We start from the raw sequence: 13729 nt of genomic DNA, 5'->3' as shown, positions 1-13729 counted from the left end.
GTGGAGTGAGAAGAATATGTGCTGGGAACCTCTTCCTCAGATAACTTACAATTCAATCCATAACTGTGACTTATACTACAAATCCAAGGAAGTGAACTTAAGATTTACAGCTTCAGAGCACATATAGAAGTACTGACCTTTGAACCGCAGAGCCCTCAACATTAAATATAAGAAAGCTGGGGTTTCTCTACAGTGTTTCTCATATTTACAATTTTAATCTTTGTCTTTGGAGGGAAAATTCTTCAGTCCTTGTTCTAACGAAACTGCCAGTATTAATTATTAATAGGCATTTTGTTCAGTTAATAATGACAGAGATTGTGTCCTTTGTCCTCAACAATTACTTATTTTCAGTCTGTGAAATTCTTCAGTTATACCTTCTTGTAGTTTTGGGTCATCTATGCTTTGAATTTCCTTGTGTCATTTATCTCTGAACCTTGGTTGTCACACAGAAAGTATAATTTTTACCTGTAGTCATGTCTTCATCTCAGTTTTCCTTTTCTCAGTGTTAACACTCATTAATCTGTAACTGTCAATTTTAGTTTCTATTATTGCTTTGAGGAAAAACACCATAATTACCTAGAGCACTGAATATGTATTGACTAGGTTAACATTTAGATTCAGTATCACAGGTATTAATATTAATAAAGACCTTTTCAATTCAGAAAGTTTAAATCGCTTCTTAAATATTCTTATGTTTTAAGTTTTTTAAAAGATTCTGGAGAAAGAATTCATGGTCTGGCTTAGTTTTTTTCATTGGAGATAAAAAATAATCTTATCAGACTCGACATCTCTCAAAAAAAACTAGTGATTTGCCATCAATAGCATGAAGACAGCACTCAATAATAATTAGTGTACAGGAATGATTACTCCTTTATGTAGACTGAAATTGATTTGGTGATTCAGGTTATTAACAAGGCGATAAAATTTCATCCCTGTACATTCAAGTTGATGCCTTCCTCTTCTCCTACTGCCTTTTCAGAAATGGTGAATGTGGTGGCTTTTTTTTGAAAGAGGCACTTTAGTTGAAAAGGCCTTTTTAAGTTAGCATAAATAATTTCTTTAAGCCTGAGCTTTGGTTTGTTAAAAATTCCAATTCACTACTGGAGAGGTTCTGACTTATCAACTTGCACTCCCACAAACCATTCCCAAGAAGCAGTTTGGAAGTAGGCATGACTAATTCCTTACAGGTAGTTTCTGTGTGGCAGACCCTTTCTGACAGATAAAGGTATAGCATAATATAGATATAGGCTATCCTGCACCTTTTGGCCTCTGTCTGGGAACCCCACCCAGAATTTGATGCACCAGCACAGCCGTAGAAATACAGATTTAGATCTGATACTACTAAATACGATGTGACCCAAACTCTTCATTGCTGCTGCAGGAGGTGTCTAACTCCAGCCCGGGCAGTGTAGTAGGCTGCCTGAATACAGCTCTCAGTGTTTGTAAAATTACTTCCTTCTTCATAATTTACCTTTTCTTATTGGTTTAATAATAGAATCATGCAGCGTTGACTGTAACATTGTGAGGATGGAGTTGTGACGATGGCAAACCATGGAGTGAGAAGAACTAGCAGAAGTCCCTTTTCACATGTACAACAAAATGCCTGAGGAAACACCCTGGAAACAGGAGAGGTTTGGTTTAATATAATAAGTCTTTTATCTTTTTAATGTTTATGATTCTGCAAAAATAACATTCAAAGAAGTAGCTTTTATGAAAGACATTCTCAGATACAGCAAATAATGATATTGATGAGAACAAATCAGTTTCATGGTAGAAGTGTTTAAAAATAAAAGTTCCTTTGAACTCAGTGAGAACCAGATTTAATGAAATTTAAATTAAATTGAATGGAATAGATATGTAAGAGTTAATCAGCTGGAATGGAGGCTCTTTCCCTAGAAAGAAATGACTTGAATGAAATCATGTATTTTGATGTTTGTTGTTCTTTGACTGAGGCTTGCACATGTATATTTTGAAAGCCAAATTCTAATCCAGCTAAACTAAATGTCAAGGATTTTGATTTTCTCTATCTTTGAGACTGTCCCTTATATATGAAAGTGAATTGTCTGCCTGCATTTTTGTGGAAGTGTAGCTTAGCCGCTCAGCAAGGTCCTTTTTTGCTGTTCAACTGCAGCTATTAATACATTACAGTGATATAATTTTTGTCTGTGCTACCATAATTTCATATTTAGCATGAAAATACTAAACTCTCTAAAATAAATATGGCTGCTGCCTAATTTCACTACAGTTTTGCAGGTTGCAGTAGAATATAAACAAAGTTTAGGTTTTACTGTGATCAAACATCTTTTTTTTATTCTTGATGAGCTGGGGGCTTGCCTTAAAAACATTAACAATCTGTCCACTCTAAGGGAAAAAAACTCAAGGGTAAATCTTGCAGTCACTCCAGTGGCAAACACTAATTGCATTTGATTTATTTTCCATTTTTCTATTTTAATATTTGTAAACATTACTTTCTCTCCTATTGCAACCATATTATTGAGTGTAGCTTCACTTAAAAATTACCTTACTCTATGCCTGGATTGAAGATTGTCATATTTATTGTAATTCATTGCTGCTGCTGTGGTTATCTACTCCTCATACTGGTAAAACAATTTTGCCTCATATGGAAAATGTAGAATTTATGATAGATCAAAGAACATGGACAAATAATTGACTATTTATTAACATTTTCAGTTTTAAAACACATAGAAAAGCTTATAATATTAATATGTAAAACCCCAAAATCACAGATGACTGTGTTGATGGACCCAGTTTTTGATCAGTATGAGTGCAAGGCTAGGCTACAGGTCTATCCAGAACAGTGTCCCATCTGTTCTGATCAGTGAACTAGATCAGCTATAGGATGCAGTTGTGTTTTGCCCAGTGTCATTTCTCAGCAAGTTCTACCGTTCTTCCCAAAACAGAAATTTTGGCTATGTCTTTGCATTTAATAGTTCTTGATGGATTTTCCTTTCATGAAAACAATTTGTTTTTGTAAGAATAGTCTATGTTAATCAATGTTTAAAGCATAACTTTTAATCACATTTTAAATGGGTGGTCTTCTATTTTTCTTTATCTCTCAGTCAAGACTTCCCACAATATAATTTGTAATTAGTCAATTTTATAACATCCCAATATAGTTAGTGAAGTTGATATTAACCTTCATATCAATATATAAGAAAATGGAAACATTTTTTTACATATTTTACACAGATACCATACTTTTTAAAAGTATCAATTTTGTATCATATTTAGTCTTGGAACTATTTTTTTACTCAATTTAATTATAAAATGGTTATATAGCATAGGATAAAACTTCTCCAAGCTCTCTAAGCCTTTCCCTGAAAGAGTAGTCCTTTAGGAAAAAAGTAACTCTAAAACATTTCTCAAGTAGACAAGCCTAGACTTTGCGGTAAAAGCTGGCTGCAAAGCTAAGATATTTTATTCCAAAGCAGATGCATCTCTATGACTTTAACACTTGTATTTTCTGCCTGCTACTAGGCCTTTGCAACTTGGGGTAGACTTCTCTATAGGCTTTTGGGAAGCCCATAGTTCTTTGGGAATGGACATCAGAAATGAAATTCTGCTCAGTGCAGACTTCTTCAACCAAGGTACTCAGACTCCTTTTACAGCCAGTGGGGAGAGGAAAGGCTGCCATCCATTTCCTCCTGAGGCAACAGTCTGAGCCTATGTCAGTGTTAACGGCTGCTGTAGTGCAACAGGCGCAGATCAGATGATCAATCCCTTAGTGCTGAAGTCCCCACATCTGCACTGTACACATTTAGAAGTTTTTTCCTAGGGTTAATTCTAGTCTGGACCTCTGGACTAGGCATCCTTACTAGTGATGTGGTTTTAAGCTGACAGGGAAAGTTATCCAGCAAGCTGTGGTGATATTGGCTTCTTGAGGAAATGCTACAATGAGCTTTCAGCAGTAGCATGTCACTACCACTGTCATTCATCAATAGTATAAAGCATCTCACATGAAAAACTAGATTTGTTTTGAAAAACATGCTTGCTTTGTTCATGCTAATTTATGAGTGAGACCACCCAACTGGTTGTCCAAGTCCAGTCTAAGCTCCGATTTTAGCTTTTAGACAAACCCATAGGGAGGAAATTGTAGGTTTAATATTGCAGCAGCAACACAAACATACCATGCCTAAATTGCCCTCATCCTTCCCGGACATCCTTTGCTTCAGCAATAAGGTGGGGACCTTAACTTTCTTTGACTCTTAGCAACTACTTTCCGTACAGTCCACTTGACATATTGGACTGGGGAGATGGGCTTGGGCTTGAGGGACCACACTGACCTTGAAATGTTTGACAAGTAGCAGCAAACACAGAACTGTGTTCTCTGTATGAAATTCTGGTGGCTGATGCCTGTACTCAGAAAGCTGACTGCCACCATGGAGATCCTCTTTAGTTATGACTAAAGTCAGATGGCTTGGGGTGGGCAGGTCCTCTGAGGGCAGTCAGGCACAGGCTCTCTAAGGCTTCAGAAGTTCACCCTTTAGTTCACCCTTTAGTTCAGCTTCAGCAGTTCAGGAAAGAGATATTAATAAGGTCGCCCAGGCCTTTATTCTTTATTGATCCCTTAACTGTCTAGTCAGTGTCAACAAGATGCACTTTTCAATTTAGTGCCTGTCCCAGGAATTTAGTTGCAAGGGCTACTGCTGGAGATGCATGGACAAATAAGATGCCACAGGAAACATATACAATGCTCATTTTTTTCTGTATCTCCAGCCTCATCCAGTGTACAAGATCTGAAGAGCTGCTGTGCACAGCACCATTACCACAATTTCAACTTTGTTGTGTTTGGAGAGGAAAGAGACTTCACAGCACAGTCCTTGTACAGAAGCCCAGGAGGGCTGCATTAGTGTGTACTTTCACACAGGGGCAGAATTAAGCACTTACACAGGGCTGAGCAGGTAGCCTCTAAAACAGCTGTGTGGAATATTTTGTAGTTCAGGGTCTCAGTGAACTTGTTTTCAAGAGCATAACATCCTTTATGATCAGACTGGTAGTAGTCATGGACTTTGTAGACATGACACCCAACTTCTATTCTCACCAGAAGCCCATCCCACCAGCTCCCTCCCCCATCCCGCTGTCACATCATGTAAATAATAAGAGTACTCATTATTTACTGGTTTAAACCATGGTGGTGGTGGTGGGGAGTGAACCAAAAATGTTCTTGAAAGCTGATGTGCTTTTCAGTACTTTTGTGCTGTTTCCAGGAAATGACCCCTTGATGCAGCAGCAGCTGCCCTTTGGACTCTCTAAAATTGCAAGACCCAGATCAATAGGTTTATCTTCAGAGATCCCTGTGAGAAGACCCCTTCAATATTTCCATAAAAGGAGCATATCTGCCATGCCACGTGCCAGGTGCAATTGCTGTTCTTCATTGCTAAGAGGACCAACTTCATCTTCTTGAACTACATGCAACACTAATTCTAGTCCTCTCTCATCAAGAGGAAGTAATGAGTTTAGCAGACTTGTCCTGCTGCTGAATTACCCTGCTTCTGAAGAGGTTGTTGGCTTTTTGGGGGCACATTTGGTAACATCTAAGATTTTGTGGGAGATTAAGAAGATTGATGTAATCATCAGGACAAAGCAGAACAAAACACAATAACAAAAAGGGATTTCAGAAGAGGATTCATTAATGAAGAACGCCAAAAGAAGGTAGGAAAAGAAGAAAAGGGATATTGAGGTGAAAGGTAGAAGAAAGATTGGGTAGATAAGAGACAGCTTTATCTTTGAGTTTTGATGTCATAGCTGATGTTAAAAACAAAACCATGGATTGTTTTAAATGATCCTTCATGAAGGATGAGAAACAACTCAGGATATCACAGGAGCTCTTAACAATTTAAGACCCTTTTATTGGCTTATGTGGTGGAGGACTTCACAGGATCAAACAGGATCACAGCATCATTAAGGTTAGAAGGGACCTCTTGAGGTCATCTGGTCCTACCCAGCTTTTCAAATAGGGACAGCTAGAAGAGGTTGCCCAGGGCCATGTCCAGTCAGGTTTTTAGTATCTCCACAGAGGGAGACTTCACAGCCTCTGTGTCAACTTGTTCCAGTGTTCGATCACACTCACAGCAAAAAAGTTTTCTTGTGTTCACATTGAATTTCATGGGTTTTAATTTATGCTGATTGCTTCCTGTTGTATCATTGGGCACCACTGAGAAAAGTCTGGTGCTCTCTTCTTCATTCCCTTCCATCAGATATACACATTGATAACAAGTCTTCTGCAGGCTGAACAATCCCAGCTCTTCCAGTCTCTCCTTATATAAATGATGCTCTGATCCTTTGATTATATTCGTGGCCCTGTGGTGGACTCACTCTAGTAAATCTATATCTTTCTTATACTGGAGAGTCCACACCTGGACTACTGTGTCACTTCAGTGCCGAGTAAAGAGGATCACCTCCCCTGACCTGCTGGCAGCACTCTTCCTAATTCAGCCCAGAATACTATCAGCTCTCTTTGCCACAATGGTGCATTGTTGACTCATGTTCAACTTGCTGTCCACCAGTAACCCATGGTCCTTCCCTGCAGAGCTGCTTTCCAGATAGTTGTAGCAGTATGCTGGTGCCTGGGGTTACTCCTCCCCAAATGCAAGACTTCACATCTCTTTTTTTTTATTGAAATTCATGAGACTCCTCTCAGCCCAGTTACCCACTCTGTCTAGATGCCCCTGAACAGTACACAGTATACCAGCAACTCCTTCCAGCTTTGCATTATTGCAAATTTGCTGACATGCGCTCTGCCCTATCATCCAACATTAATGAAGATAAACAGTACTGGCCTCAGTATCAGTCCCTGGGGTACCCACTACTGACTTGTCTCCAAACACTGTGGCAGTGAAACCTGTTTGAAGCAGATTTTGAGCAGAGCTTTAGTTTCCTCCAAAAGTAATCTGTGATCCAAATAAATACAGTAGTCGGAGAACATCATGGAATGTGTTTCAACAATGTACTATTGTTTCAAACAAATACATTAAGTTAGATGCACAATAAAATAAAACAGATAAATTGCATCCTCACATTTTCCATTTCTCCCCTCCCCCCGCACCCCCCCACCCCCCCCATGAAGGCAGAGGCAGTTCGAATGCTGTAGAGCTAAAATTATATAATAAGAATCCCAATCTCAGACTTGATCAACCCATATTCAAGTAATGTATTTGCAGCTTCTGAATGAGCAATGTGTTTATCCATTATCAGACTATTCAATTATCTCTGTAACTAGACAAATTTAGTATAAAAGAATATGTTTCTTTTATGACATAGTTTTACAAGCAATTGACAAAAGCATTCAAAGCCAAAATGCACTATGAAGGCGGTAGGAAACGGCAAAGATCCTTCATAGCTGTTCTGATTGCTCAGGTAACATCTGTTGACTTCAACTGCATCGCTAGCCCTTATACTGGTATGTCTGGAGAGTGTTTAGGGAATCACATCTTCCCAGCTTCTTTTAATAAGGAATCACCAAGTACAGCCATGGGAACTTGTGTGTTCGCTAGGCAAGATGCAGCCTTATACATTTGATCCTTATAAGTTTTTGCTTCTTTCTCCTTGTGATTAAGCATAAGAATATTGAATGTAATTTCTTTCTCCTACTCTTCATAAGATTATTTAATTAATATTTATATTTATATTGTGACAAGAGTACTTCATTTAGACTTGAAGTAGCTATTTCTCCTTATAAGATCACTGTGATGTAATATTACAAGTTATATAAGTAATATTAATTGTTCAGGAAACTTTCAGGATTTATAATGGCAAGTCTGAAATAATTCTGGCAAATGTTATATATAAACAAAAGGACCTATTCAAAAATAAAATAACCAAGACTGTATAAATCTAAAACAATGAAATCCTATTTTAATACATTTAAAGGAACTGTAAAAATCACGTCACCATGACCATCTAGATGAATTATTTTCTCTCCAGCCTAGGAGTGACAGATACTTCATTGTAATTCTAAAAGTTTCACATACTCCTTCTCATGCTCTCCACTGTTTCTTAGGGTACTCAACCTCAACTTTCCCTTGCACAACTCCCCAGTTTTTCAGCATATTCCAGAGAATATTTACAAGAGAGAATTTATGATGTGAAATTTTGGAGGCAACAGTGGAAGGGGAGCGCAGCAGATCTCATTAACTCTAGTCCACATGGACATCTGATCCAGCAATGGCTGCACAGCTGCATGATCCCCCCTGCCCCTTCCCCACTCGTGTTGGCTGTACCTCTGTATAGTGCAGCACGAGTAGTGCAAAATCCTGAAACACACTGAAAACTAGTTAACGCAGGGGGACATGCGATCATCAGGCTTCCACAGGTAATATAATCAAGAAAATAATACTTGTTTTGTTAATTTTAATGTTTAATTATAAATGCAATTTCTATTTCGTGTGAAATGATCTCAGAACTGATACTTTTCTAGAGTGACTGTTGCACTGCAGCAAAATCTGGGGCCTTTAGAACTTGTTTTGGAATACACAGGCTAACAGGGTCCCGTGTGCATACTGTAGGCATTATTGCTGTGACTGTTAAATGCTACGTGGTCACTTTTGTAGTCGGGATGGGATTGAGACCTCCAACTCATTTCACAATGGACTATTGAATAGCCATCAGCTGAAGCAAATTTCAGTTAGTAGCAACCCGAAATGCAATTGAACTCAATGACCTAGAGGTGAAAGGCTCTGTATCTTATTACCATTTCCCTAAAACTTCCAGTCCCAGAGTATTTTATTCAGTCTTTTGAAAAGAAACATCTATTGTAAAGATATAACTGCTGCTGAGGCTTAGTCATTTCACTTTAGATAGTGGAGTTTCATTATTGTTTATTCCTTTGTCTCAAGCTGAATCATTTTCTATGAATCAGATAAAGCACTATCATTATGATATCATTTATGAAGGCTACATAATTGTAGCTTTTCTCACTAAATCATTGAAATAGTACATTTTTTTTCCTTACTAAATATTAATTTATTTTCAGATGTGGCTATTACATTTTCCTGTTTATTTCTCAAGGAAATAGTTTATAAGTAGAGATCCTCTGTGTTTTTTTACCAGTATCTGAAATGTTCATTAGTTTTAACTGTAAAATAACATTTCTGAGACACACTTTACAAAAGTATTTTTGCTATTCATACATTTTTTCAAATAAATATCTGGGTTTTTAAAATATGGGAGAAGATAATTCTTTTTTATTTCTACACTTGACCTAAACAGAAAACAAAGTTTGCTATAAAAGTTAGATTTTCAGTCCATCTTATCTAACCTGTCAGTAGGCACTAGTTAGAAATGAATTAGATACAAATAAGCTGAAGCATTAAAGATGTGGGAAGATTGTTTCTCTCCAAATAATAAATGCACATTCTGGAAAGTGAAAGACAACAATCCAAACCTTTACTACTTCCGAAACAAAACATTTTCTCACCCTTTAAAATTTCAGGTATGTTATTTGAGGTGAACGATGAGCCAAAGAGTTTATTTAGTGAGTAAAAATTCTACTTGTAAAAACATTTAGGGTAACTGCTTGTGTCCATCCCTCTTCAGAAAAAAAAAGGGGGGTGTGGTTTTTTGTGTGTACTTATCTTGCACAAGATTCACAAACCATTAAGCCAGAAACACACTGTTTAGAAGATTATAAGCAGTGGGAAGTCACATAGAACAAGATGTCTGACAGCTTGAGATCCCTCTTACCGCTGAACATTGGAACCAGACTGCTTTGAGTTAGGGACAACTCAAATGAAATTGTTATATTTCACATGCATTTCCTTCTTTTCTTTTTAAAAATTAAGGGAAAAACCCAACCTGTTGCATTTCAGAAAAAGAGAGACATACATGTTCGCATACATGGTCAACCAGAATTATCTCAACATCTCTGTATATACATTTGTTAGAGAATTATGTAAGTAAAACCCTCCTTTAGAGGGGGAATGAAGAGGAAAAGAAATTATAAATTTTTATTACTATTATTTCCTTTGCTTACTGTATGGATTTTTTATTGTGTTAACTTTATCATGCCTCTCAAAAAGATTTAATTGACTTGAAAACTTCATATCTGTATAAAAACATGTAGATACAAGCTTTAATAACTATTCAGAATGACCATGTACATAGGATGCAAATGAAAATTCACTGTATTTCCAAATAATTTTTAGAAGTTTTTTGAATTGACTATACTGGTTTCCCAGTATCTTCTACTTCTTGTCTTCGTAATCAGAAAGACCTTCATGCAGAAGATCATTTTATGTACAATAAGAGGTAAAAAATAGTATTTTCATTTTTCTCCAAAGTGAAGTTATGTAAGAACATATAATAATATAGTATCTGCAGAGAGTTAGATGATGTTGTGAAAGAACTTTAGTCCTAAACCACAGGAATGCAGCACAGAATTCTTCATGAAATATCTGTAATGCTATACAACTGTCCTACTGAAATAAGTCTACCTTTGTTTGCAATTCTAGCAGAGATGTCAGCAATTTAATGTGCCTTGACAATAAACTGTCCTCTCATCCATGAAAGTGAGCCCTTGTGAAAAGAGCTGTGATTCCTAGCATAGGGAAACTTGTACAGCCATCATCTGCACTGTAGACACTTTGTTGATGGGTAGAAAACTTTGGTTTCAACCAAAGCTGTTAATCTGAACTATTCTTCAAACATTACATTCACTTTCTTTTTTCTTAAGCTACTTATGTTAGCTATTAGGTTTATAAAAGGGTTCAACTGTTCTTGAAGTTGCAATAAAAATAGCAGGCACCACAAGACAGAAAATGAAAAAGGAAAATATATCACACCTAAAAGAAGAATTTCTTGTAATAGGCAATGAATGAAATGAACTTTATAGGAATTTCGACTCAAGGGGGTTTAATTTGCCATAAGTTTTAAACATCAAGGCTTTTAAGTGGGTATGGTTGTGGGGAAGAGTGAAGAGCTACCATCCATAACTTATTTGAAGAATAAAAGTAGTTTCAAATCCCCAGGCATGGGAAGCCCTGATATTGTATTTTTTTCTCTACTCCATTACCATTATTTATTTATTTGATATTAAAGTACCACATGTATACAAAATTTTAAAAGAATGCAAGATTTCTATTATAGATGGTCTAATTTCTACATGAGTTAGTACTTTGTAGGCAAATTTGTCTCCCTGCATACAGACTGTTCTTATTTGATGGACCCCACTTTTCATATTACTTTACACTTTTTTTTTTCTGTAAGGAAAACAGACAAGCCTTTCAATCTTTCAATTTTTTGAAGATCTGCTTCATCTTGATTTATACAAGACAACCTCTAAGTCCCATGTTGCAGCTGGTATCAACCAGGTCAAGGACCACTTGACTGGACTCTTGCTGGAGCGCAGAAATGGTAATGATTTGTCTTAAGGGTCACTGTAGACTGCAGAAAAACGTATTAAAGTCTTGAATAAATCCTTTGCTTGTGAAGAAGTACTACTTTTATCAGGTTGATTTGTCAAAGATTGGATTTTAGGGTGGGTGTTTTCTTTTTTTTTTGAGAATATATTACCTGAATTCTGGACAACATTCAGGACTGCTCAGAGTATTTTAAATATAAAATAACTGGCACAAGGAACATTTGCAGAGAGTATTGGGAGGTAAGAGGATTAAGTCTGTGGCAATGCTGAGGAAAGAGTAATAACAGGGATCTAATAAAAGTGAATAGAATTTGAGCATGCAGGTAAGAAATTAGAGAAAGGAGGACAGGAAGAGAAAAGAGACAAAGGTAAACAATTGAGGATTTTATGAGTGGTAGCACTTTCTAGCTCTAACTCCCTTTTCATGAGCATGCTCCCAGGGGATCAGGGGAAGGAGGGTGTGTTACCCCTTTAGACATTCCTAGTCTCACCTGATGTAATACAAGCCCTTTTGCTCTTCTCCTGAGTAATATAAAGACTGTCTTCTTCTAAGCAGATATGAACATATCAGTTTGCTCTTGTCTTTAATGCATTAAGAGAGTTTCTTGTCTCAGTCTTTTCAAATCATAGAATCATAGAATGGTTTGTGTTGGAAGGGACCTTAAAGATCATCTAGTTCCAATCCTCCTGCCATGGGTGGGGATGCTTTCCACTAGACCAGGTTGCTCAAAGCCCCGTCCAGCCTGGCCTTGAACACTTCCAGGGATGGGGCATCCACAGCTTCTCTGGGCAACCTGTGCCAGTGTCTTGTCACTGTAAAGAATTTCTGCCTTATAACTAACCTAAATCTACCCTCTTCTATTTTAAAACCTTTTTCCCCTTGTCTTATCAGTACATGCCCTTGTCAAAAGTCCCTCTCCAGCTTTTCTGTAAGTCCCCTTTAGGTACTGGAAGGCTGTAATATGGTCTCCCTAGAGCCTTCTCTTCTCCAGCCTGAACAACCCCAACCCCCTCAGCCTGTCTTTGTAGGAGAGGTGTTCCAGCCCTCTGATCATCTTTGTGGCCCTCCTTTGGATTCGCTCCAACAAATTCATGCCTTCTTAAGTTGGAGTCCCCAGAGCCGAACACAGTACTCCAGGTGGTGTCTCACAAGAGAGTAGTAGAGGGGGAGAATCACCTCCCTCAGCCTGCTGGTCACACTTCTTTCAATGCAGCCCAGGATTCAGTTGGCTTTCTGGGCTGCAAGCGCACATTGCTGGGACGTGTTGATCTTCTCATCAACCAACACCCCCAAGTCCTCCTCATCAGGGCTGCTCTCAATCTGTTCTCCACCCAGCCTGTATTTGTGCTTGAGATTGCCTCGACTCATGTGCAGGACCTTGCACTTGACCTTGTTGAATTTCATGAGGTTTGCACAGGTCCACCTCTCAAGCCTGTCAAGGTCCCTCTGGATGGCATTCCTTCCCTCCAGTGTGTCAACTGCACCACACATCTTGGTGGTCAGAAAAACTCACTGAGGGTACACTCATTCCATGTCACCAACAAAGATGTTAAATGGTTCTGGTCCCAGCACTGAGCCCTGAGGAATGCTCCTTGTCACTAGTTTCCACTTGGACATTGAGCCATTGACCACAACTCTTTGAGTGCAACCATCCATACAATTCCTTATCCACTGAGTGGTCCATCCATCAAATCCATGTCTCACTAGTTTAGAGACAAAGATGTCATGCAGGACAGTGTCAATTGCTTTGCGTCAAATGCTTTGCAAAAAAACAGGAAGGTGACATCAGTTGCTCTTCCCTCAACCACCAATGCTGTAACCCCATCGTAGAAGTCCACAAAATCTGTCAGGCACAATTTTCCCTTAGTGAAGCCCTGTTGGTTGTTGCTAATCACCCTGTTTTCCATGTGCCTTACCATAATTTCCAGGAGGATCTGCTACATGATCTTGCAGGACACAGAGGTGAGACTGACCAGCCTGTATTCCCCTAGGTCTTCTTTATTTCCCTTTTATAAAAATAGTGGTTTTCTTTCCCCTTTGCCAGTCAGAGTAAACTTCACTGGACTGCCATGACTTCTCAACTATGATGCACAGTGGCTTAGCAAACCACCCACCAGTGACCTCAGGACCCTCAGATGCCTCTCATCAAGTCCCATGTGCAACTTCAGGTTCTTTAGATGTTCTTGAACTTAATCTTCTCCTGCAGTGGGCAGTTCCTCATTCTCCCAGTCCCTGCCTTTGCTTTCTGCAGCTTGGGTGGTGTGGCTAGAGCATGTGCCAGTGAAGACTGAGGCAAAAAAATCACTGACTACCTCACCCTTCTCCATGTCCTCAGTAACCAGGTCTTCCAT

The sequence above is a fragment of the Falco rusticolus genome, chromosome 3 (genome assembly GCF_015220075.1).
Source record: "Falco rusticolus isolate bFalRus1 chromosome 3, bFalRus1.pri, whole genome shotgun sequence".
NCBI lineage: Eukaryota > Metazoa > Chordata > Aves > Falconiformes > Falconidae > Falco > Falco rusticolus.
The sequence above is the reverse complement of the archived record's forward strand: the minus strand, read 5'-3'. Positions refer to the sequence as shown.